Source organism: Lonchura striata, chromosome 1A, assembly GCF_050655825.1.
Source record: "Lonchura striata isolate lonStrDom1 chromosome 1A, ASM5065582v1, whole genome shotgun sequence".
In the NCBI taxonomy this organism is placed as follows: Eukaryota; Metazoa; Chordata; class Aves; order Passeriformes; family Estrildidae; genus Lonchura; species Lonchura striata.
Window position 1 is genome coordinate 14,267,171 of NC_140741.1, and position 27,477 is coordinate 14,294,647.

The following is a 27,477-nucleotide window of genomic DNA, read 5'->3' on the forward strand; positions in this document are numbered from 1 at the left end:
AAAGAAAAAGAAACACACAAAGATCAAAATTAAAACCTTGCAAAGCATTCCTCCTCCCACCACCCAACTCCAACAAACAACAATGAGACATGATCTGGACCCCAGTCAGGTTTCCACCCTCCAGACAATCGATACTCAGTCCATCGAGGGAACAGGAATCTCTCCTGTGCCACAGACCCCCCAAGAAACACACTGCCACATCCTGTGCTTCCATGTCACACATGGCACCACCCGGAGAAAAGTTTGCCATGGTGACCCTTTTCCTTTCCATGCACAGTGCTCTCACCACCAATGCATGGATGGACAGACTGCTTTTAGGATTTTTCCTTTCAAGGATGCCCTGCCAAGAGGGGGAGAAAAACAACAGTTCAGTTTTTCATTTTTTGGGACCACAGTCCCCCCCGCCATTTTCCCCTGGGGCCAAGGGTCCAAGAACAGAGATCTTCTTCTCTTCTCTTTCCTTTGAGGACAGGGGGCACCACAACAAACCCCCTAACTTTCCTCTGTTTGCTCCACTTCTGTTTTTTCCCAGCTGAAGCAGGTCTCTTGGCTCACTGGCATCCTCCTAAAATACAGTCTCTCTTGGAGGAGAAGATCGATTCAGTCAGTGGCTATCAAGGAAAAAAGTCCAGCCAAAAGCCACTCCTTGTCTCCCTCCCATCTAGAATTTTTCCTTCTAACATCCCGGGGTCCAAGCTCTCTCTTCCTCTCTTTCAAACCGAGGAGGGGAAAAATTTCACAAAGCTTTCATTTCTCAAGGAAGGGTTAAAAGTCCCAACTCCCTGGCTGGCTTTCTCTGGATCCCACAGGTAGCTGGGCACCTTGCGCCCCACCCCACCCCCCCCTTGCTCTTCTCCTTCCTCACAGTGAAATTGCTGACAAGCCACCGCTGCCAAGAGACTCTGGAGGTGTGTGTGTGGGGGGGGGGGGGGGGGGGGGGCGGGGGAACGGAGACATCCCAGATTTCTTCACCCTTCCGTCTGCAGGGTGTTCCAGTCCCTCCACCCTTGGGCCCACCTCAGTCAGGCCATGGGGCTTCCCCTCCCCCACCCAGCCAGGCCGAGCTGCACTGCACGCTGACCGGAACCAAAGAGAGCCAGTTCTCCTGGGAATTCTGCTTTCAACCCTCTGTGTTCTCAGAGGCGTGTCCACCTTCAATTGGTCAATATCCAAATTGACCTTTTCCTCCCAGAAAAATTATTTTTCTGTGTCAAACCACGACACCAAGGATAGGTGTACTTTGAAATACTTCTAAAGAAAGAAGAGTAGTGAACATCACAACCTGGGCAGATTCACTGAGATCTTTTATCCCCCCTTCCTTGTTTACCTATGTTGCAGACTGGTAGCACAACCCAAACATGCCTTCTAGGCTTTGTTCCAACCCAAACTGTACCCAGTAATTCAGAGTCACCAAACACCTACTGCATGAGTTATAGCTTTGGAAAATATTTGCATTTTAACTTGAACGTGTTCTCAATCTGCACCTGGGTGATTCTAAAGCACCCAAAAAGCAAAACACACTTAAATCACAATTTTCACTAAATGACAATACCAACTTGATTTTAAAACTGACATTCTGAATGGCTCAAGAGAGATCAAAATATTTCAAAACTGAAAAAAAATTGTAAGAAAAAACTCTACACAGATATGCAGAAAATCATGTCAATTTTGATTTTTAATAAAGTTAGTTTAACATTTCTGTGTTTACTTCTGCCTTCTTGTTTTGCCTGGAATGAGAATCAAGAAAATAAGCAAAGTTTTCCTCTGTTTTGCATGGCACTTTCAGCCTGAATATACCAAGGGTATATTAGTACAAAACTTAAGAAAGCTTACACCCATTTTCAAGGCAGAAGCACAAGAAAATATGCAGCAAATTAACTCCCCAACTTTCATTTTTTAGTATATGTATTATCAAGAGCATCTACAAGTAATTCTAAGTTTGCATTCTGTCTATAGTCTGAATAGAAATATTTATGCAAGTATAATAGTCAAATCAAATCATAAGAACACTCTGCAAAGGAAAAGAATTCTTGCGTTTCTAGAATCTTGCAAATTACTCTCTCACTTATTAAATTGTCTAAATTCTTAGAAGGTTCCTGGTACCATCACTTTAGCATTTTCTTTTTCTTCTTAGGAATCTGTAAGTTCCACTAAAGGAAGCAGAGCAGTGTTTATTGCAGTGGAAGAATAATTTTAACGGACCTGCATATTATAATTGCTTTTGGTGAAAAGCTGTGTAGAAAGGAGACAAGCATAGAAGTGCCAAGGAAGCAAAAACTTCTTAGATTTTCCATTATTATCTTCTGAGGGCACTTTTAAAAGCTAATTTAAAACTACATCTGGCCTGAGGGTATTTTATTTTCAGAACCCATCTTGGTCATGTCCAGAAAACCCTGATGAAGTCAACAAGATTGCACAGTCCATGGAAAGGAAAAATAAATTGTTGACAGAAAGGAGGAAAAGGAGGAACTTACATCTTAAATAAATTTGACATTAATTACTAATCACAATTCATTTTGTCCACATTACCAAAAACATATCCATTTACAAATTTGTTGGCAGCCTCAGACAGGCCAAAGACCAAAAAAGCATGGAAACTGGACAAATATCACAGCTCTGCAGGTGGCCCCTCAAAAAAACAAGGAAGTTGATGGTATTTCCATTCTTGTTGTGTGCACTCCTAATGCAAGATAGGAGACATCCATTTCCAGAGCTGCCAAGGCTAATCAAGCTTCACCTCACTAAATTTACCTTCCAAAAAATGCCCTAACCTCCCTCCTCTTCCTCTTCTACACATAAACACTTTTCAGAGCCTTAAATGTATTGCCTCACATTCACCTTCTGGTAAAAGGGAAAAATAACAACCCAGCAATTCTCTTTAAAGTCAGAAAAAAGTATTAATTCTCACTAAAATGGTAACAAATGATTGTGAGAACTTGTGGATAAAATATGAACCAGAACAAAATCAGCAAAAACAAATTAAATTTAGATCCAGCTGTGTGACAGTTTAAGATGATTCTCCAGCCTTCTGCAATTTTCCAGAACCCTTGCTTTCAAAATGGGATTACACTCACAAGTAGCCCACAAACCCTTTCGATTTTGGCTCCCAGCAGTGGTTTTTCCCCTTCTCCTGGAAGTGGCCAAGGAAGAAATGCATGATGAAGGATTCTGAGCAGATTTAATAAACTTTGAAAGCAGTTTGGCATCAACAGAAAGCCAGGGATGAACTCTTCTAATGAAGCTGAAACCAAAAATAATGAGTGGGAACAAACGACTACTTCATAAAAATAAGATCCATATCAGACTTGATTCTTCACACTCACGTGTCACAGTCTCTTCCTGTTTTGATTGTGGCAACTCAAGTTGCCACAGGAATACCAACAGATGAATTTAATTACAGATTTTAAACTGGGCCTGTGCTATATAAGACTTCTGCTGAAGTCCATTCCATTACTCCATTACTCCATTAAAGCAGCATTCCAGTACTCTGTGCTTCTCCCTCTTCTTCCCTGTAAGGACTATAATAGTCCTTGCCCTTAAATTAATTTCATCTTTGAATTTTTTTTACTTGTCTGAAGTCTAGTCATGACATAAATCTTCCCTCCCCCTACCAAATTGAGAATAAAATAATACATAGTAATGTTTATGCTATTTTAGTACAATTTCATTTTACTAATTTAATAAAAACTATGCAAAAATAAGCTCAAAGGGAAATATGTATACAAATAACTTCCACTCATATCTAATTAAATCAATCAAATAAAAAAACCTTTGTGGAAAAGCCATCAACTTTTTATCCAAGGATGTCATTGATGACCAAATAATAAAATGCCCGCATTAACACAGAAACCCAACATTTTTACACAGGCATGTGTGTGTGTAAATTAAATATATAGTCTGGAATTTATAATTTATCCCAGTTTGGTTATGGATAAGTGCACTGGGGAAGCAGGAGAGGGAAGTTCGCTGGACTGATTAAAGCACACACATGAAAAAGAAGGGTATTTTCTCAGCTGCAGATGTGTTTTAGGTGGAGAGCACACACAAGGCTCTCTTCACTTTTTTTATTGGAATATTTAGGTGCTGGGGTAAAAGAAGGAAGTGGGATGGCTAAATGAATAGTGTGTGCTCACGGAGATTCAATCAAGGAATGGCAGCTCCAGACAATGAAGCCTCAGAAAGAGGCATAAAGGTTTAATAGTCCAAATGTTTGCACATGTATACTTATATCCCAAATTTGATTTGATAACCTGTCTTTAAAGTTTTCCAGTTCTTACAGTTGAAAATGTCCATTAAGTGACCTGTTCAGTTTAATAACTACTCAAATGCCATGAAAATCTACTGATACTGAGAATGTTTCTTTTCTAACATCATGCTGGCTTTTGCAAAGATGATAGACATCCTATGTGAAAATAGAATACCCAATATTCTAAAATACCAAAAAAAAAATACAGAAGAAAAAATGCCAAATGCTGCTAAGTGTCCTATAGTAGCATTAGCTTACTTGTACTTCTTTTAGGTGAAACCAATGCACTCAAATGCTGTGGTTTGTAAACAAGTGGATTTAACATTTCATAAAAGATACACTTCCATGCACACCTGACAAATATGCTGAATTTGCTGACTTCCTATCAGGAGTATGCTTGTCTTTCATTTTATTGCTATTTGCTGCTTCCTGCATGGAATGAAGCTGTATAGTCATGAAGGAAGCACACGGTGTTCCCCCTGTGACAGCCACATTCAAGTGAGCTGGGTGAGTCACAGAGGAAGAGTTATTTTTTAATTCTATTGAAGCATGTAACAATTTTTCTCCAAGGAAAATCAACTAATTTTGATGAGAACTTTTTTTTCAATTGCTTCATTCTGAAAGACACGACTAAGGTAAATATAATCAAATAGAGAATGAATAAGATTCAGTAAGTTAATTAGAATTCAATAACTTATAATTTCTCTATAGATCCACAGAAGCCTTACAGCTCCCCCCAGCACATCCCTGAAGGGACTACCTCTGGTAGGTGGTGAAGGGTTTATCTTTGCTCTTGCACTGGAATCAAACCAATGTGACTATGCACTTCAGAATTTTAAATAATTACTTCCATGTTTTTTAACCTTTTGATTTGGTAGGGTATCAATGTTTTGAGGAGAGGAATGGAAAAAATCCTGCATGTGTCTCTCCACCTTCCTCTCACTCCCAAGAAATGTTTCTCAAGTCTCTTGGCCACATTCTAAAACCCCTTTGCACAGAGAACTTCACTGAGCCCCAGTGAGTTAAATGTGACTAAGGGAATTATGGGTTGCCTCTCTGTTAATTAGCCTCAGCCTTACTTACTGCAGAAGGATTTCTATTTCAGACATTTGAAAAGCACACAGCAGTCATTGAGTGCATTCTGTGGTGCATTAGGCACAAGGTAATATAACCCATAGGAATAACTGAATTACAATCCACATTGAGAAGCCTGAGATTTGCATTTGATTCCAGAAAAACAATGGCAACTCAGCAAGATTGCTCAGCAGACAACCTGAGCTTTTAGATTTGTAGACTAAGTTTTTTTCCTAATATATTTTATGTATGAAACAATATTCCATCTCTATTTTAATAATGCTTTGTATTGTAATAATATAATATAATATAATATTCCCAGTCTATTTTTTCATCTTCCCACAGACCAACAAGAAGCTCAGAAAGAAACAGGGATTCTCCTCCTTGCTTTTTCTCTCAGAAGTTTACAGGAGTAAAAGAATACAGGAAATGCATATGAGCCATCAGTTTCTTTTCATTTATGTGCATTCTGCAGTTGCAAGGTCTAGCTCTTCCACAGTACACAGGAATTAATGTATTTTCTCCTGAGGCAGTTTGGTTGTCAGTGCCTTTATGGGACTGAACACCTCATGAACACCTGCTGTCACCCAGGCAATATACACTAGGCAAATATCACAAAATGCCATGAATTACTATGGGATACCCTGTAAGAAGTCCATTATCACTGTAAGAAACAGTGTGGTGAGGTCAGCAGGAAGAGCTCCTGTGAATTTCATGTATTGCACTATCCAATGATCACTTTATCAAACAGGCCTGGGGAAGGCCCTAAGTGTTCATGCTATATATATAGCAAAGACCAGATTTAGAATTATAAACTGGCACAGAGGCAGGAAATAGATAGAAATTCCACCTTTTTTACTTTCTAACATTGACTGCTTTGACGGGGTGGAGAACACAACATCGAACCTATTAGAATACATTCACCATAAATCCCAGAGACCACTTTCTGCAGGTTTCTCCTCTGCTACAGGTTGGAGCTGACCCAACAGCTACACAGCTTAGACAGGAGACAGGGCAAAACCAGAGGCAAAGAAAAAGCAACAGGAGAGCTCCTCCATTGCAGACAGGAAGTCCTCACTGGCCTCCTTACTTGGAAAATGGTGTTATTCCAAAGAGAAAAGCCACCCTGATGTCCAGTTCAGAACCAGAGAAGTTAAATAGTGACATGCCTTGGCTGGCTTAAGTAAGCCACTATCATTTGGCACTGCACTCCAAAGTCGGAGTACTTTGGACAGCCTTGCCTATATTTAGAGCAGGAGGATGGTGTGTTCATGGCACATGATGCAGAAAAAATCATATAAACCCAAAACTGAGCAGTGATTTTGGGACAGCCACGTAACAACAAGGACCCATCTTCAGCCAAAAGCTCTTCCACAAGATCCTCCTCCTAAATACAGCCATAAGGTGAGTCTCTGGCCTGAAAAACTTGACCACCAGCTGGTGTGAGAACTTCTGATTTCAAATCTCAGCCTTTTCTCCAATAGAATTTGCAAGCACGCGAGTGCTAATCCATGCTAAATGTAGTCACTACATGAGAATTTCCAGCAGCCAAGAGGGCAGTAAAGACTGACAATTGAGGCAATAAGTGAGGACTCTGAAAAGAGAGTCTTTGAGGGAATTGTGTACCCTCTGGTGCTGCAGTGCTGTAAACTATGGTGTTCATGTGTTTGGGAGAGATGCTAGTGCTTTTTCCAGCAAAGGAAGGAAATTCTTCTGTATATTGGGTCTTATATTTCCTTTTTCAGAGGAAAGCAGATGCATAAAGTCTGTCTCCAAAAGGGAGGTACCACAGGGCCTGAACTCATCAGTTGAATCAATATGATTTATAGCAAAACCAGTCTATTTTCTCCAAGTTAGGAATACACTTGGTATTCTTAAATTTAAAAAATAATTGATGTAAAAACATCATGTGTATTATGAAAATAGTATTTTGTTCTTGTTTTTAGACTGACACAATTAGTGAAATTGTCCCACAAACTAAGAAGCTCTCTTCTTGCAAGATCTTTTGCAATAAAAAGAAAAATCAGTCTTTTAGAAACTACCATGGTGACCTCTTCTGGTAGAAAAATATATGACCTCTAACCATGAAAACAGATTAATCCTCAAAGGAGGTACACCTGGCCCATTTTATAGTTCATTTTTTTCATTCTATATCCTGAAAGATCTAGATGCCATTTACAAATCAAAACTGATACACAAACTATTAGATCATTAAGGAAACATTACAGCCTCTTGCTGTAGAGGCAAAAGCCTAATCAAGAGGCTTTGGCATTTTTTAGAAACACTTTTTCAACAGAATAACAATATATTAACCATATTATAAAATTATAACTGTATTAATAGATAATTAGAACTTGAGACAAAATGGGAGGATAAAATGTTACCTAAACCTGGGGCAACTGGGAATGAAACTCAGCTGTAGCTCAGGATCCTCTTGAGTGTTGCAAATACTTTATTCACCACTCTGCCTTGTTCCACTGCGCTTGTTTCCCCATATGCTGTACAAGAACTTTTTAATGCATCAGATCCTAAGTACTTCTGGATAGACCAGAGAGAAATCTTCCTCTGGTACAGATATAGGACCAAGCAAGGCTGGGGAACCTACAGATTCATTTTCATACCATACTATTGTTCAGGCACAATCTGAACAAAAACCAATGGTACATGCATTTAAGCTTTGTACGTTGTTAAACGGCATGCATAGTGTCATTGTGATCCATTTTTAACAGTATTGGAAACTCCAGGCTTCTCTCTGCAAGTATAAAAGATTCAGAAAGAACTGTGCTCTTCATTACCCATTCTGTTTGTGTTTACCAATATAATCCATTGTGCCAATGCCACTGTCACTCCCCTCAAATGCTGGTTACTAAACACTCAGAAGAGGGAAAGAAACCTAGTCAGGAATTAACAAATCTCATACAATGTGTATACATGAAAAAATTAAATTGGAGTATGTCAGACAGAGCTGGGAAGTACTCTTGCAAGAGTGACAAAGAATACACAAAATATTTGGTAGCATGAGAACAAAAACATCCTTCAAACAACAACATTTCAAGTTGAAGACAAGCAATTTCACCAGTCCTGGTATTGTGGAAGTAAACTGATTTTACAGATGGATATTCACATGTTGTTGTCTGGTTTTAAGTACAAAGATCAGACATTTCCTTTAAACCCAAGCAAGAGCATCAAATAAAACAATTATGGCAGAGGGGAGGCCCAGCATCAGCCTGTACCTGAACCTGTGGCTGTGCAATGTTTTCAGTCATCTCAAAGGCAACAGACTGGCCTTCACACTGAAACACAGGGCTAAAAATCATGTTTCTTTCCTCCAGAATTCACTTGAATTGCCAGGGACATGAGAACATAGGCTTAGGGAATGGGAGGAGAGTAAATGTTTGGAGCTTTTTCTACTCTTTGTTCCAGCAAAGTCCCCTTTTTCTAGTCTATCTACAAACACTCTGATAGTCCCTCCTTGGTATATTCACAGTGTTCATCTGAATTGGTTTCACACCTGACAAGAAATTCTCTTAGAAAATCCAGATGTCTTAAGAACGTTAACATAATGACATCTTTGAAACACCAGGCTCTGGTGTCTTAGGACACATCTAGAGCTGCATCTGTCACCAATGTCTCATCTCTACTCCAGTGACTCCAAAATTGTACTAGGGACACCATCTCGCCCTCTCTATGAAAATACAAAAACATTTCCATGTCTTCAAGTACCAAGTACTATCCCTCTTGTCAGGCCTTAGCAACTTGCAACAGGACATTTTTGACATGGATCCTTCCCAAGTGTTAATCTACCTGAATATAATGAAAAGCAGTTTTCTCATAGGTGGAGAAATACCACAAGCATCACATGCCAGTATTTATTTGCTGCTGAGGGCTATACAAAGAATTACAGGGTCCTTCACTCAGGAGAGAAACAAACCAATTTCACTTTGAACTCGATCCAGTAGATGCTTTGGCCCAGTTTTGATTCTCATCACACTGGCAGTGTCCTCTGTCCCCAGTTTCAAGAGAGCAGGCAGAATGAACTTGGAGAGATGAAACTCTGGTTTTATGAAAGTCAGCTTGGTAGGAAGTAGATCAGAGTTAACAATTCTCCCAGGGGTAAAGAGAACAGCAATCTCCACACTTCTCTGGGGTGAACACTTTCTTGGCTCAAATGGGAGAGCCAGTTGGAAATTCCTTCAGGTAAAGGTGGGAATATGTGCTCCAAGCAGGAGTCCAACCATATAACTCCTGGCAACAAGCAGTCTTCCAACTCTATGAAAAAGAACTGATTTAATTAGCTCTAAAAACAATCTTCTGTAATTAAAGTGGATTTCAGACCAAACCAAGTTTTAAGACAAATATGTTCTAGGCAAGTGATTCTACAGTAGCCAGCAGAACAGCTACACTCTGTACTGGCCATTTCTAGGAAGGAAACTAAGGAAACAGCAGGAGGAAAAACTCCAGAGAGGTATCCTCCAGGGTAAAGCTGTGACACAAGGATGCCAAGAAATTGTTCCACTGACTGTGCATGATTCATTTCTTAGATGATAACACCACCTAAAACAGTGTTATGTGGGCACTCTGAGAGCCACACATCTGCCTCCATCTCGTCACTCTTTGTTCAAAAATGTGTGCACACAGACATTCCATCTGCACAGAAACCATCAGCTGAGCCAGGATCACTGCTCCCAGCAGTGCCTGTGCTGACCTGCAATCACCACATCTCAGGGAGCAGGAGAGGACCACACATGATTGGCAGAACACTGCACTTTGCTTCACACTGAATTGTGGCTTAAAGGCCAAGCAACATTTGCTACAAGATTAACTTTAATCAAGAGCTCAGAATAACTCCAGGATCCAATGATGGCTCAGTCAACTGCATGCAAAAGCTGCACATGCTAATGTAGCCTAAGGCATAGGAAAACAAAGAACTGATTTTTATTTTCAAACCAGATGGAAAACCCATTTCTATCACATTAAAATTCACCATTTAGCAAAAAGAAACTACAATAAGAATACTGAGACCATCACAAACTGAGATCAGAGGACTTTAGTGGCTAAAATACAGATATTGCAAGGAACCGTTTGAAAGTTATTTACTCCATTTTTATCAAGGATGTTTAATCTCAATTTTTCACTCCCTAAAGGTGAATAGAGGCAGGGGGGAACAGAGGAGGGACATTGCCTAGTATCCTCATGCAAGTTATTTGTACTTTTGATTCCCATCAAGCAAGCACCAACTTCAAATCCAAATCAGTGGTGACAGAAGTGTGATAGAAGCTCTTCCTTCCTGTTCTGTAGAGTAGGAAACCAGTTATCTCCCTTGCTCACTGAAAGCAATTAAGGTTTAGTCAAACTGATCAGACCTTCCCCAAAAAAGTTCACTTACCATCCAGAAAAGGGTTCCAATGGCAAACTCAGAATAGTTATCTATAGTAGACAATACACTGAATATTAAACAAATCAGCACCAGGAGAAATCTGAAAAAGGAAAATAGTGTTTCGTGACTCACCAAGTTGAAATATAAATCTAGATCTAGTTTTTTCTCTCTCTCATTCACATAAGTTTTTTATCACAAATACTTTGTGTTTAATCAGTCAATTCTTTCTACTGAAATAGGTATCATCATTTGCATTCTGTGGTGGTGTGACTTTAATTTGATTTTTGTTCAATATCTGTTCCCCCCCCCCCCATCACTAATCTCTTCCTCTCCCCAGTTGTCAGTATTCCCTAGCTCTCCCCTAACCCCCTCATCTCCAAATTGTCAATCCTCCCTTTCCCTGCCCCTTTCCCAGGAACCTTCCCTGTCATTCATCCTAGCCCCCTCCTCTGCTTCCAGAGCATTCCCTGTCTGTTTGGTGAGACTCGAAACCCTATTGCTTATTTTGTGTTATTTCACTTCCCTGCTTCCCCTGATAGGTTTGTGATGGGTTAATTCTGCCCTAAACTCCTCCCCTGCTGCCTCATTGGTTGCTGTTCCTACACCCATCTCCCTGAATTCTTGTATAAAACCTCTGCTCCCGCTCCCGAGGGGGTCTTGGGGCTCACTGAATAAAACCATCCTGTTCACCCCCAAGTCCCATGTCACCTCTGTCTGTTCCCGCACCACCGACTGGGACTGCAGAGCTTCGCAGGGGCAGCGGCCGCCCGTTCTCTTCCCTCTTGCCGCCGGGCACGCTTCCGCTCGGGGTATCGTGGCGAGGGGAGCGTGTGCCTACAACAGCATTCATTCAGCTTTCAGAAACAGGGAATAAAAATGACAGGAAGGCCGAACACAGTAAATCAATGGGTAAAGCTCACATTATGAAGTATATTTCTCAGGGAAAGTTGTCATAGTGAATGTTTCATGTTTCACTGATTACTGCACAACTTTAAAAAGACACAAACTACACTCAGTGGGTTTTGGTAGCTTTTATGTGAAAATTACAGGTGGAAAAGCTTATCAGGAAGGGGGAAAACTCTTGTACAACCTAGAGACCAATGACAAGATGAATTTTTTTGGAGTTTATCCATGGTCTTTCCCCAGAGGACACCTTTATCAGTGTTCCAGAAGAAGAGATGAAATGCACCTTACCAAGTCCACAGCTGACATAAGCCCAGGAGTTTGGTCACTAAGCTTGAGGGCAGAGCCCCTGGTTAGTGGTGCCTGCACAGGCTACAGAACAGACATACAGGAATCTCCTAAAACTTGACAGGAACAAACCTCAAGTCCTACACAAAGTGTAGGGAAGAAGACTAAAACATGTCCCCCTGACCTCCCTCTCCCAGGCTCGAGTCCCTAATTCCCAGCTCCTGTGCCTCCGTCCCTCACACACGCCCAAGCAGCAAAGAAGGGTAGAGAATGCAGGGTTGTGGTCAGACTACAACACTGTGTCTGCCCCTCCTCCTTCTCTTCCTTGTCCTCATCCTCCTCCTCACACTGCTCCCGTGCTCCATTGTGGGCCCTTCCATGAGCTGCAGTCCTTCAGGATAAACCTTCCCCAGGGGCTGCACGGAATTTCTGCTCTGGGACCTGCAGCACCCTGTCTCCCTTCTCCTGCTTCTCTCACCTTACTGCTCAGAGTTGTTTCTCACTCTTGCTTTTCCCTCTCTTCTCCCAGCCCATGCTGTGCTCTTGGCCTTTACCCAGGAGCTTTTCCACCTAAGGCTCGGGGCTCAGCAGTCATGTATACACACAGATATAAAGAAGCACATGATGCAGAATCCCAGAATTATTTAGCTTGGAAAAGGCCTCAAAGATCATTGAGTCAAAACATCAACCTGAAAATCCCAGATCTGCCACAAAACCCCAAGTGCCCCATCAACAAATTTTTCAAATACTTCCAAGGATGGTGATTCCAACACTTCCCTAGGCAGCCTGTTCCACGTATTTACTCACAGATGCACTTCATATGTATATATCTATATATCTAGAGAGACAAAGTTCTCACAACACAGAGACAAGATAGAAAATCTACTGCAAAGAACTACTTGGATATGGAAACCCCCAAAACGTGTTTGCCTTGTTACCTTGGAGGGTAGGCTGAGCCAATATTCTTTATGCAGCACATTCAAATCATGACTAGAACTAAGGAAAATGGGACAATGTTGATATCAGCTTTCCTTTTTCTCGTCTTAGAGTGCCTCAGAGGTTTAGACTTCCTTAGGAATCCCAGGAACACTGAACAGGTGATAATGAACACTGGAAACTATTTTGGGTATGTTTGGTCTGATCATTCACACACTGCAAGGAAATTGCAGCCAACCTCTTGAAGCCTAAAACTGGATTTGAAGTAATAAAAACAAAAGGTCCTGCTTCCTTTCATCTGGCTCTGGAAGGAAGACACTCTTTAACCATAAGCGGAGATTTGAAAAGATTAGGGCCATCATTATTAAACAGATTTCTTCAGTAGAGGTTAGAGCTCTACATGTACAATTGTCTCTGAATCAAGTTTGCATTTCTTCAATATTTACCTGTCCTGATCCACAATATAAGAGAAAAGGAATCCAGATAATACATCTTAGTCAAGGGTAACAGCACCTTTAGCTCAGGACAGATCTTAGTCACGTTCTTATGGTTTATGAGTTCTACAACCCTTCATTCAGTCCTGCTACTCCTTTTACTTCAACATGCATGAGTTGCCAGACATATTCTTCACCAGTTTCACTCTCATCCCCAAATATTTATCTCTGAAAACAGTGCTGTGTTATAAGGGACACAGAGATCTGTCCAAGCCATAATAAAACCAATTTATTGCTTCAATGAGCTGCTGCACTGCCCAAAAGATAAACCAGTAGAGGAGACACAACCCAGCATTCCTGGAGAGTGATTCTCCAAAAAGGAAATCAGAGCAAAGCCTCGAGGACAGATACTGAAACACAAGTCAGCCTTTGGGAAATGGAAAAGAACAAGTTAATAAGGGGTTCAAAGCATAAGGGTATTGCCAGTGTCCAACACTAGAAGAGTCTAGGTTTGAAAAACTGCAGAACTTTAGCCTTTTCTTAACACAGCACCACTGCCTTCCATGTAAAAGTAAGGTAAGTAGGGTCATAGACCCTCTTTTTCTTATACATTTAATATGAGATCAATACTGAGTACCCCATTCCATTGGATCATGTGCTCCACCAGGGAGTTTCTTTGTCCAGACACCTTTACTTCCAATCAGCAATCCTAGTGATGGGTACATGGAGAAAAAGGTGAATATACGTATCCATAAATCAGGACTGTGTTAAAGGCCAACAGAACTCTTCTGCAGCTGAGACTATCCTTCAGTCAGTGGTCAAGGGAACATTTTAACTTGGCTTGTCCCTGAAACCAGCACATCAAACACCTCCAGCAGAGATGTACAAAGAGACAGTCACTTCCTCTGAGTACAGACTCTTAATTTCTTCCAGATCCCTGTCAATTCAATTATATCCTTTCAAAATACCTTTAATTAGTAGTAGTGTACTGCATTCACTAGTAATACACAAAAATCCATGCAGAATTCACATTCTAAGGATGTAAAAGGAAGGACAATTGGTGCCTCTTTTTCACTAAGGAACCCCAAACTACCAACACAGCCTGCAGGTCTCGTAACTTTGAGCTTATTGTTGCTTCCCTACTGGTTTTATGTATTGAGATTCTCTTCTTCTTTTTTTTTTTTTTTTTTTTTTTTCATTTCCAAATCACACACTAAAACCATTCAAAGGACCCTTTAAATTCACTTAATTTATGATTTATGGCACTATATCCTCTGGCCAGTGAGCGTCACTCCTTCCCAATGAATAGCAAAGGCAGCTCACATGAGCTGAGTACAAATTCAGCTGCAGTGAGGACTAAGTCAAAGACAAACACAGATTAATGATTCAGTGAGGGCATCAAGAACAGCAACAACCATAAAAGAACAAAAACAAAATAAGCCATACAAAACCCCCAATCAACCAACCAAAAAAAAAAAAAAAAAAAAAAAGCCAAACATTAAAAAAACACCCCCAAACAAAAAGAAAACCCTGCTGTGGGCAGGCTGTCATCTCCATGGGGACACAGTAACCTGCTAAAGTAAGAGGAAATAGACATAATTACTACTCTGGAACCAACACAGAAGCAGATCTGCCTATTCTTTACTGGAATTGCTGAGAAACTGCATTTGAGACAGATGAGGGATAGTCTGATATTCTCAACCAGAGTTAGATAGGCTTTAGAAGGTAAAAATAACAAGAGTGTGCCAAGGTAGATACAAAACCAAATACAAGGCTAAAATGGTTTTCATCCAGGCAGTGGTCTCACAGTACATGAACACCCAACCCAGGTTCATGTTCATGGATGGACACAGCCTCAGTGTGAAGAAGCTGGGACATCTTTCCCTTTGGATTTGTATGTCTGGAGGGGGAGGCAGGACAGGGCTGGAGCCAAAAGCCCTGAGGTGCCATTCAGGACCCCTAGTTTACACAGCAGCCCCACAGCCAAGGTGTAGCCGCGCCTGGGCATATCTCTGTGTGCATTTGCAGCAGTTTATGCTCAGTGCTCACCACAGGCTGTTGGAAAGAAGCCACGGGTGGAGTCTGGGGAGTAAGTGTTATCTGAGGTATGACAAAAAGGGCTGCAGACAAGTAATGGAAACAAAGGTCAAGTCCTCCCTGCACCCCAAGTAAATGCACTCCCAAATAAGCCAACACTCCTTTTGCACCTTTTCTCTAGCACAGTGGAGCAGCATCTTCTTCCCCCTCTGATATGTCTGAGCCAGCAGTCAGTGCATGCTGCCTTCACCGCTTCCTTTAAGTTACTGTCAGTGTCACTGGGCCACACACCACAATACAGGTTAGCATTGATGAGTCCACACTTAAAAAGTGAAATTAATTGCCAGCTGATCTGCAGAATCCAACAAACTACACCTCTCTGCCTCTCAGGCAATCAGAAAAGCTCCTTGTGGACTGTTCCTAACAGCCTCTGGAATGTTAAACATAGCACTAACCAATCTAAACACACAGGAGGAAAAAAGCTTGGGTGAGTGCCAAATTCCCTGTAAAGAGCTGGATGCACGGTGCCGCAGGCAAACCCTCAGCAAGGCTCCTCTCAGAATACCTCTGGGCTTGTCTCAGGGTCTCTGCAGGTGTTGGTTTGAGGGACAAGCTCTCCCTCAAAGGCAATGGCAAAGCCTACCAGTGTTAACTTGTCGGCAAGGGCCAAACATATCCTGGCTCTCCCTAAATATTTCTGATGGGATTTTTGGGATACCTATAGGTAAGGCAAGTGGATGGGTGCATGTTTCATATTGCTGACTTGGGGCGAAGCTATTTGAAGCTTGTCATATGATTATTTCCCTTTCCCCACCAGCTCCAGTCTGGCTTCCTCATTTTGCCCCTGCTATTGATACTCTCTACTGCAAAGGACAATTCTCTGTGCTATAAGGGTGAGAAAGCACAGCATGATTATTTGCTTGCAGGGAGTTATTTGCATCCACAGAGAACAGTTTCATACGCTGGCAGCTGTTCAGTTCCTAAAGGCAGGAAGTTAATAAGGCAGACATATAAATAAATACCAACTAGTAGAGCTGGTCTGCTCTTTCCTATCCTAAAGGAACTGAGGTTCTCCTTTCTAGTACTTTGTTCTCTTTCATTCTTTCTGTGATTTTTGAGGATGTTGAGCCACAATCTGAGCTGTTACTTCTGCAAATATTTTTTTCCCTTTTCTGCCATAGTGCTACTAAAAATAATGAAGTATTTCCTCTCTGAACACCAGGCTTTTTTTTCCAACTTTTTTTTCTTTCTGAAGATGTAAATTTATTCCTGATCATGTATTTACAGACTCTTCCTCATTTTCTCTTTGAGCAGAAAAAAAATATTTTACACATCAGAGGAACGAGGAGTATTTGAGAACCTCCCCTTTGGTTTCAGATTCTTATGTAACACCGTTCACACTTACAGAAGATGTAGTGTCCTGCTTTCCCAAGAGACATCTTGTTAATGTTGAAGGACTTGTATTTCTCGAATTCTCCTCAGTTCCTTAAGCCTCATGTATACACAAAAATACAACTGCTTTCTTATCAATCCTTTCCGACCATCAATCTTTAAATCTGTCCCATGTGTTAATCAGATTAAAGAGGCAGTCCTCTTAAAGGCTGCAAATTAGTGCTTCTTTATGTCCTGGTCCTCCTAAACATTGCTTCCTTTTGGAGAGTAGCTGGTGGGACTGGAAACATGTTTCTGTTGCTATTGTAGCCAGTGACATATTCTGTTTAATAGATTTATTGACCATGAGCACACTTCAGTGAAGCCTACAAACACTGGGAACTGGGAGGTTAACTTAACACTGAGAGTAAAATTATGTCAAGCACTTTCTCCCAGGTGAATCTTTCAAAGGTCATGCTGCAACAAACTTATTTTCCATGGAAGGCAAGCTTAATGAAAGTTCTTAAAGGAGGAGTAGTCATAATTCCTCCTTTTAAGTTTTGCAGCAAGTCATTCCATTTCTAGCAAAAACTGTGCACGTGGGGTTTTGTGTTTATCTTCTGCTGCAGATAAGTATTTGAAGTGCTGATACCCAAGATGTTCCTGGGAATGTTATCTCTTGGACAACAAAAAAGGGATTGGTGAGGAGGGGACAAACTTGTAAATTCACAGACAGATATACTCCTTGGCAACCAAGTACAAAACAGTAGCTTTGTGGCCTTCTGGGCTTTACCAAATTTTGTTGATTCTGCACATTTTTGTTTAGAGAAAAAACCACTTTTAGAAAAATATGAGCTCTATGATGAAAGTAAATCAACAAAAATTGTTACGGAAAAGCTATTGAAACCCCTGCTCTGTAGAACTGAGAGTCCTGGACCGTGGATTGCCAATGATTTTAACACAACCAGATGTGTCCTGTTCCTTCATCAAAACTGAGCTACTGTGCCTCTCTTCACTCTGTGAAAGCCCTCCAGGTAGGTAACTACAAATGGCTTCTACATGTTCCAGTTGAAAGTATATGGAAACCCTGCCTTTTAGATTCCTTAGATAATCCTTTATTCTATCTGCTATTTTCTCCAGAAGCTTTGAGCAGCCTGCTTTAGTGGAAGGTGTCCCTGCCCATGGCAGGGGGTGGAGTTCAATGATCTGTGAGGCCCCTTCCAACCCAAACCATCCCATGAATCTGAGAAAAAAAGCCAAAATGTTCCAGCCTACTATCAGAGTAGGGAGAAGAAATGCAGTTGCTTCAGCTGGACTTAAATTAAAAGAAAAATGGACTGAATTTAGGCGAATATGCCCAAGTAAATCTATGTGCAACTACATCCATTGGAGTTTTAGCTTGTTTCTGGATAACAGACTACAGAGCTGTCTAAAGGACACCAAAAGCTCTAAGTCAGCGTGTTGTTAGGGACAATAAATGAGTTTAGCAAACAAACAGTTCTTTGAGAAGCTCCAGTGGCATGGGCTGCTTTCTATTTTAACTGGTCATTTTGTGGCAGGAAAACTAAGGAGAGCATTTTTTCTTTTTTTCATACTCTAAAAGTGCATGTTCTCATTTCTGAATGAATGAAACGCTTTCTTCTAAATTGGACTCTACTGTCTAATGTTGAATAGCCATGTGCTTCTGAAAAACATTCCTGCTGGTCTGAATAAAACCTCACTCCTGGTCCTTACATGTTTTTGTTATCCGAAGGAGTTTCTAGGCCATGAAGAGGAGGTTGTCCCCACATCTTTGTAGGCAAGTTTTGATGTCCCTCAGTTTTCTCATAAATCTATTGCCAGGCTCCTGAAGTTTGATGTGTCTTTGAAAGGTCTTGTGCTTATCCATATGTGATCATACACAAATTAGAGTTGGTTGGAAATTTTGGTAAAGGGACAATTTTTCTGGTGAAAATACCAGTCTGATAAAATTAGAAATAGTCTGGGAGTGTGTTAGTTTCAGTAGAAGTGGAGAAGGAGACCAGACACATTTTAATGGAAAGCTGCCTAGGTTTGGACTCTACTAACAGGGATACTGCCAGCATGCCTAGCAGAGAATTTGGCCATATCTGATTTTCTTTTTTCTACCCCAGAATAAAATATTTTCAGATCTTTGAAGCCCTCACTCAAACCAAAATCACACCTATTGCATGGATATACTGAGAATATCTGTTTTCACCTGTCTCTTCTGAGTTGCACCCAGAAATTCCCAATAGCCCCATTGCACGTAACATGAAGTTGCCTTCCTGGATCCTATCAGAAATAATAAGTCAATATTTCTACAACACCAAGGTAAGTTAAAATTTCACTTACAAATAGTGTAATTACCTGCATATACAGAATTCATCACAAACAGGGCTGGATCAACAGCTGAAAACAATGCTGTTCAAACCGCAGCATGAGCCACACATCCTACAAAAAAATCTCCCACAGGATACCAACTTTATGGATCTACTGACCCAAGCTGTGGGATGTTATTTATAAAACATCCACAGCTCCTGTCAGTAATGAGCACTTCACATTTCCAAACATTTGACAGCCTAACTTAATTGCTGTTCTTTGAAGAGCACAAAGATTTGGATTTTGCTTTTTTCTACAAGTTTATCTGGCAGATTTAAGAACTGACAAATTGCATTCATGCATCCCTTACAATCACCAAGAGCACCGATCTTACAGAAACCTTTTATTTAATTCCCTGCCTTTCCTGGGATTTAAGCTCCTTGATTCCACAGAGTGCCAGTATCTTCCACTGACATCTGTATTTTTGTGTTTCTCTTGTTTTTATCTTTGCATGTCTTGCAGTCTTCCATTATGATTCTACAGCTTTCTAGAAGAGATCAATTCTTCAAACAGTGACAAAAACAGTCCATCATCATGACTTCAATGTTGATAATTCTGATACTTTTATCACCCACCTTGACTGTAACACAAAAGTCAGTAGGTTTTGGCATGTGATTTAGGACACAGTTCGAAGGGAACAGGAAATTCCAACCACCATTCAAAGTGCAATGCCAGCTTCCTCATAGTACTCACATTAAATAATGTTTCTTGGCTTCAGAAGAAGAAAAGGGAAAGAAGAAATGCATAAAATGATACTGTGAAAATACATCTGCTGAGTTAATGCCAGCTCGATCATCACTTTTCTTCTTGAATTTGGTGCCATGTCCTCAAGTTCATGAGCAATTGTAACATTAACACCAAGGAATATCTTTTTATTTTGCTGGTTTCTGTAAGAACAGAGGGGTTTTTTCCACAAAAGAATAACCAAATTCCATCAACAGCACCATAGCAATGTCAGGCTACAGTATTTGTTTTTACTACAGAAAACATTAGCCCATGGGGCAGATGTTAATGTATATTAATTGCTCAGATTATTACAAAATTGAGCTTCTAGAATAAGATGGATTGAATTTCTTACAGAAATAATGGAAAAAGTCATCAACAATTAAAAAAATGAAAATAGAACTTACTCATGCTGTGGCTTTATGTCCTGTGGTTAGATGATGGTGCCTAACACAAAGTACTCCCAGATCCAAGTTCTTCCTTAGGAGCTTTCCTAACATCTCTCTCCTGAAAAGACTCCCTGGCATCAAACAAGCTAAAGGACCTCAAAGTGAAGTGTTCTTATCTTGGGGATATTAATTTCTCTCTCCTCTAGACAAATGTCTGTTTTAACCAAATGAGAAGAAGCACAGTATCTCTGATCATGTCTGATCCCTTGTCCATGTTAGCTGGAACTCACCAGCTGGCTCAAAGGTTTTTGGTAAGGCCCTTTCAGACAGACATGCTCAGACAGTGTGGTTGCAGAAACCTCATTTCCTTAAGAAGAGAGGTTAAAAATTATTAACTACCCCCATATATTTTTAGAACAACCAAATCCTGGAATTTTACAGAGCCTTAATGACAATTTTCTTTAATATCAGTGCACCTTCATTAGCAACTTCAGCCATTCCACCATCTCATCCAGCTGAACATGCAACTCTAAGCAGTAAGAGGAACATCCCACGTTAATGAATAAGGAGTTCTTGAATTTCTTCCCTTCACTACTGCTCCTGTTTTAGTACCTGAAGCTTGTCATCAGAGACATCTGCTTAATACCTCTCAGTAGTTAGCACACAGATGAAAAGTAGCCAATGTAGTTCTAAACTGAAAACTTTGTTAGTGACATTTTTAGATAAAATTCCAAATAAGTAACTCTTATACTGGCAAGAAACACCCTAAACACAATAAGTAATGAGTAATAATATTAATAATAGGCCTTACTCTTATGAAAATACACCATGTCCAGAATCAAGCTGTGACATCAAGGTCGAAGCCAGAATCTCAAATGCAGGCATGTGCTTATAATTACTCTGAACTTTAGTTGTTGCTTGTGTTGGTCATATTACAATCACATCATTGGAAAAAGCAGAATATTTGCTTGCATTCTAGAGATAATTGTGGAAAGGACCAAAATGGGAACTTGACAGTCCCTTTGAGATAAACAGTTATAAATAATGGGTTATATGCTCTATTTCCAGATAAAAACAGGAGCTGGAGAACACAGTGCTAACTTACTTCAGTTCACTAAAGAGTTACTACATTCAAATAATCAAAATATACGCAGGCAAGTGCCTCATTAAATGGAACCACTAGACCCTTGCATTTTTTGCCTTTTAAAGTTCCTTACAACAGAAACAGTTGTACACCAAATAAAAATTGAATATCAGCCAGAATGGTAGCTCTGACTTCTGCAATTTCGTTAAAAGAACACAACTAGCATCTCTTACATGGAGTTGGAGGAAGCAAAAAAACCTGAGAAAGCAAAGTCTGAGGAGAAACAATAATAGGAAAAAATCACAATTTTTACTTAGTCCAAATAATCTGAATTCACTTGTTTATGTATTACTCACAGTGACATAGACATTGGTACACAGAATTTTTTCTAACAGAAAAAAATCTTCAGCTGGCTAGTGCCCCTTTTATAAATAAGGGTTTTTTTTATCTTTTTGTACTTTCTTCATGAAGTTTTAAATCCATGTTTTTGATGTTGTCCACATTTTTGTAAGGATCATGCACTTTTAATTATTCATCAGTAACTGTCCAGTTGAGTTTTTTTTAACAAGCTGCCAGAAACAGGTATGTGTGTGTGCGTGTGTGCTTGTGCATGTGCGTGCCCACATGCTTCTCTTTGAAGGAGCTGTGGGAGTCAACTGGAGGAGGAGAGGGGTAACAAAGTAAATCTAGGGCATGTTTTCATATAGAACTGAGACCACACCACAGATGTCTAGTGGGAGAAAAAAAAAAAAAAAAAAAAAGAGAACTTTGCCTCATTCCATTCGTCTTGGCCAACTGTGTTAGCCCTGGTTGCAGCCCCATCAGACCACTTGCTGACATGCTGCAACTCTTTAAGGTCCCAAAAGCTCCTCATTTCCTGCTGATCTAGATTCCTAACATTACAGGGAGCTGATGAAGCGTAGGATGGTTCCAGTGAGTGCCAGAAGCAACACAAGTTGTGCAGCAGAAATGTGTGTCCAGAAGAGAAGGAGGGAAGGTGACAGAGGGGCACCAAGACTTTTTGGCATTGGTAAACCACCATGCCAGCTCTTGGGAAACCATACTCTAGGGAAGATATTTTCCCTGTCTGTACAATTCCCAGAGACAGGCAGCATCCCAAAGGAATATTTTGGAGCAACAGCCATTACCCTCTTGAAGGAACCATTTGGAGGAGCTGTTTCCCCAGAAATCTCAAGGCAGCCTGAAGAGCAGACTTTATGGCTACCCAAACTCTGCCTTTATGAAATGCTTTGCAGTACTTGCCAGATGATTTGCAATGTTACATTGCAATTATTGCACACAATTTTATATGAAATTCAACAAGTGATTTTGATCCACTGAGAAAATAAGTGGGGTAGTGTCTCAAGGCGCTTCATGTGCAGTACTAACCACACTGAAGATCTTCCCACTGGGGTAGGCTTCTGCTGGTGTCAGAAGGTGAACTGGTGTAACTCCAAGTTTAACTATCAAAAGACAACTACAGCTGGCAGAAGCAAGCTGAGTGCTAGAGGTGGATGAAGGGAGCAGAACTGGTGCTGGCTTGTTAGCAATGAACTGTTAGATCAGCTCACCTCATCCCAAAGGAGTTTATGGGATACAAAGGCTGGTCTAACTTTTGAATGAGAGCAAGGTCTAACACTCATTTAACAAGTGGCCAAACCAGCACAAAGTGACCTTGAATAGTTGCAAGTTATCACTTAAGCTTTTGCAGTGTTACAAAGCAAGAAAATGGCAGGTCTGAGAATACAGTTAAGAGACCCTGTCCTGGACCTCCCTCTTGCCTTGGACTTGCCTCCACTCCCAGCCAGCCTGTGGTTTCTCCAGTGCCTGACAGCAGCCTTTCCATCTATGCTGACTCCAGGGGTGATGTGACATCCATTTGCTAAGAACTGGACTGGGACCAACAGCTCCTTTTGTATCTCCCCAGAGCTGTCACTATCACTGCTTCTCTTCTATTGAACTATTGACTTGGACAAGATTCAAATTATTTGCCTACAGGGGAAAGGTTCCTTGTCCCATCATGAATTCCACACTCTTGCTTTCCCTAGTTCACAGCTGTCATGTCCTACCCCTCTTCCTCCCAGTGGCTCTCTGAGCTTCTTGTCCATTTTTAGCTGTCCCCTTTGTGCCTGTATCCAACTTTCTGATCTCTACAACCTGTTTTTCCTCTTTTCTTTGTGTCTCCCACTTAAATCAGATTCTCTTTACTCTTGAGCTACTCTGCACTTGAATTGTTTTCCTCCAGTTTCAGCATCACTGGCACCAGTCTCCACTTCCACCACAAACCAGCATGGACTTCAGCATCTCAGTCCCAGGTGCTTCTCTCTCCCTCTTTCACCACACTCAGTGTCCTGCTCCCTCACTTCTTAGTCCAAAGGAACCCAGGTTACCTCTAAGTCTCTGGCTTTTTAACTGAAAAAATACATCTACCCAGGCAAAAGCGCACAAAAGACCAAAATCAGCAGTCCCTACATGCTCCAGAGAAATGGAAAAGATACGAAAAGGGGGTTGGACTGCAGTGAGCAGGGTGTAACTGATACTACAGATTGTGGGTTTCCTGCCTGGAACCTGCACTGCAAACATCACCTCGGGCTGACAACAAGTGGCCTCTATGGCTCACAGAACAGTGACAAGTGACAGCCAGCCAGGTGGACACAACATTCCAGCCTACAATGGAGCCATTCCAGTAGTCACTAAATAGATGTAGGCTTCAGAAATATATCCATCACATAAGTAAGACTCCACCTGCAATTAAATGATTTAAATGTCTAGGTTTGCCAAGTAAGGTCACTGCTATAAGTAACTATCACCAATACGTGTTGTAATTTTCTTTCAAGAGATAAAATATGAGGGTTTAAACCCTAATACCTGACATTTCGATGTGATTTAAGCAAGTGCATAGCTGAGTTTAGAAATTAATCCTAGAAATTAAGCTAGCTAGACACATGCTGACTTTTCTGGACTAAGGACCTCACAGGAAATAGGTGGGCTCTAACATAGGTGATCTCCAACACCCCAGGGCTCTTACATAGCCACAGGAATTGCTTGGTTTGGATCAATACATTGTCAGCTCATGGAACAGCTGCTTCTCAAGCCCTCAGCTCTTGCTAAGTGAGATCCTCTACTCTACTGGGTTTTTCGGAAGTGAAGTATTTCACAGTCCTAAACCAGAAAAGTATCCAAATGAGAAGGTTTTCAAGACCTGCAGGAGGGATTCTCAAGTAAACCCACTCACCCCTTCAAACATTTTGTTTTGAAACTATAATTTCAACCTTCACTAAAACTCCAATAACTCCACTAAAATAATTCAAATTCTAGATTTAATTAGGCAAAAATAATTCCATTTTCTATCACTTTTATAAAGTTTCATAAGAACCCTGAGCTTATTCCTGTAAAAGAAACTTTCTACAAGTGTTATTGGTCATTATCTTGGTAATTTCAGAATGAGAAGAGGTCACCTCCTGGAGCACTTGCTGTTCCTTCACCTTGCCTGGTTTTGGAAAGTCAGGTTCTTTCTAGTGGAACTGACACCAGATCAGAATAGACTCCAGTCCCTCTTGGACAGAAAGTTCACCAAGTTTCTACATGAGTTGTGTGATTTTTGTAGCACATGAAGGACAGAAGGGACAGAGCACATCCAGCTCCTCCAGGCTACACAAATATCAGCCATGTACTTGAAAGTTTGGATTTGTTAGGAAAATAGTCATAATCATCAGCATCAATCAGCTGTACTTAAGTTACCTCCAAACCCATACATAAAATATGGGAAGCTGTTTAAAAATAAATTACAGGTTGTTTCAATTGTAAAATTTAGTGTATTTTAGATTAGTAGTTTATTTTTTAACAATGTTTTGCTGTAATGATAGATAATTGTATAAGGCATAGTCTTTCCAAAATAGAAAATTGTTATTTAAATGAACACATCATGTAGTTACTGGGATAATTATTAGCAAAAACATACTTGAGACAAAATGCTTGCCAAAAGCTGTTTCAAATGTTTCCTTTCTAGAAGTCTCAAAGACAAATAACTTTTAAGAGCACTCAATTTGCATATTCTTTCATGTAAATGGTAGGAATCCTTAAGAAAACAGTTGCTGTTGATATTACCAGTATTTTCTCCAATTTTCTAGTACTGAGTGGGTGTACAGATTTTTTTTTATTTTATTTTCATGCCCATTTCAGAATTAAAAAGTGCATATTCAAGGTCAACCTCAGCTGGGGATAAAAGCAACACAGATGATGAATGAATTTTAGCAAGATTAGTAGTCTCAAATAAGCTTAAATCATGACATTCATATATTTAAATCTATACAAATCACATCTTTTTAGTCCTTAGGAATAAAGCATGCTATAAGTATAGTCCTTGGAAGAGGCTTTATCTTTTTGCTTAGAGAAATTTCATTACTCAAAAAATCCTTTCAAAAATACGTATATGAGGTTGAGGGGGGAAAGGAAGCAAGTATTAACGCGACTATCTATTTTATTCTAAATAGAAGCATTAGGGTTCATCCCTAGAATTACCATATATTTCTCTGGGCAGTTCCTGACTGCATAATGGGTTTTTTCCCAAAATGCAGTCAGGCCATAGTCGATCTCAGACAAACAGGGTAATTTCAACACTCTGCATTTCTTTAGAAAATATGCTAATTTTATAATAAAAGCAAAGCCTTTTGGCCCAGCTGGCCAGTAAAACTTGCTCTGCTCTCAGTGAGAGCACAACTGGACCTTTTCTACAGCTAAGATGACAAATTATCTTCTGTCAAGCAGCAGTCAGAACAGTAATTGAGGTTTTGCTAAGTTTGACAGATACCATAAGCAACCAAATAAAACAGTAACAGCTGGATTAATATATCAACCACAGCTTTACAAGGGTAAATGGAAGCCTTAATTGCCTCCTTGCATGTACTACATACACTGTATAATGAAAAACATTTAGCTAAGTTTGTACTCATTTCATGTTCACGACTATAAATCAATTCAAATTAGTAATGTTATATGTTTGTCTAACAAATTACTTGTTTTGGCTTTTTAACATGAGCAAAACAAACTTAAAAGAGCAGAATGTATCCGATCACAGCTGGACTTGCCACATCTCCTGGTAAAAACTGCAGTGTCTGAAGCTGGAACAGTGTAAAGCAGCAATCAGAACTGCCAGGAGCAGAGAGGACCTGCCCTCAGAAATACCAAATATACATGTACATCCTTGAAAACAAAGATCATTTGAAGAATAAAAAGCCTTCTCTGGAAATGATCATGCATATAGTGGCTGATTCTTCTGAGTCTTTTCCACTGCCTTGGGAAGATTACTCATGGAACAGGTTTTGAGCAGAGGAGATTGAGTACTGATTCCTGGCTGATTAAATGGGCAGTTTCAGATTTTTCTTACACCAAATATCACGTGAAAATGTCAGTACTTACACATCAAAATGATAGGTGAAACACTTCCACCCACTGGGCCTCTCCAGGAAGCTGTAAACCTGTCCCTGGGTGCTGGTTTTGGTCAGATATTGGCTCTGGAAGCACTCCGTGCTCCGGGCCCTGCTGGCTCCACTGTCTGAGCAGGCTGCAGCCTTTGTGCCTTCCCCGGGGCTCTGGGGAATCCCAGGTCCCTTATCCATGGAGGGATTCACTGCCACAGGAGAATACTGCATGGTGTTGAGGTACCTCCTGACTTCCAACAACACTGCAGACTTGCTATTTCCACTCAGAGTGCTCAGCTGAAGAGTGGAGACTTGATCCTGCCCACGGTGGTTACACACTGAGTACGCAGCAGTTTCTGCACCACCACAGGACATCCTTCAACAACACCCAGGTATTTCTGTCTCTGATCAATATTTAAAATCATGAAGTAGGGATTGTATGTCTTCTGTGTCCAAGGTTATCCAGCAGCTGGTAAGATGACTTTGTGCTGTTATCATGGAACTTCTCTGTGACACCAGTGCGAGCTGCCAGCCTGTCACCTGCTGTCACTCACATCCTCTGAAATTAAGTCAGAAAAACCTATGAGACAGTAACAACAGAGGGAATAGGAGTCTGGAAAAGAGGTTAAGACTTCTGGAGAAGGAAAGAAAATTAATTTCAAAACTACACTGTTAAGAAGAAAGCATAGAATTATTTAAACAGTGCAACACTTGTGCAGCAGCAGAGAGAGCTGATCCTACCATATTACTTTAAACTGAGCAGTTCTTGAAGTGCTCTGATTAGAAATGAAGTGTTGCCCAAAACACAACTGAATG

General features: G+C 40.5%; 2 long non-coding RNA genes across 2 annotated transcripts in view; one reads left to right on the top strand and one right to left on the bottom strand.

Annotated features, from left to right (window-relative positions):
- Window positions 1–913: 913 nt before the first annotated feature.
- Window positions 914–27,477, bottom strand: part of LOC146763388 (uncharacterized) — a 29,343-nt gene continuing 2,779 nt past the window's right edge. Inside the window, exon 2 of the long non-coding RNA XR_014952006.1 lies at window positions 914–27,220. This is a non-coding gene — a long non-coding RNA (uncharacterized LOC146763388). The remainder of the gene's footprint in view (window positions 27,221–27,477) is intronic.
- Window positions 944–22,007, top strand: LOC146763389 (uncharacterized). Its single transcript, XR_014952004.1, has 2 exons — window positions 944–17,700; window positions 18,799–22,007. It is a non-coding gene; the product is annotated as an uncharacterized LOC146763389 (long non-coding RNA).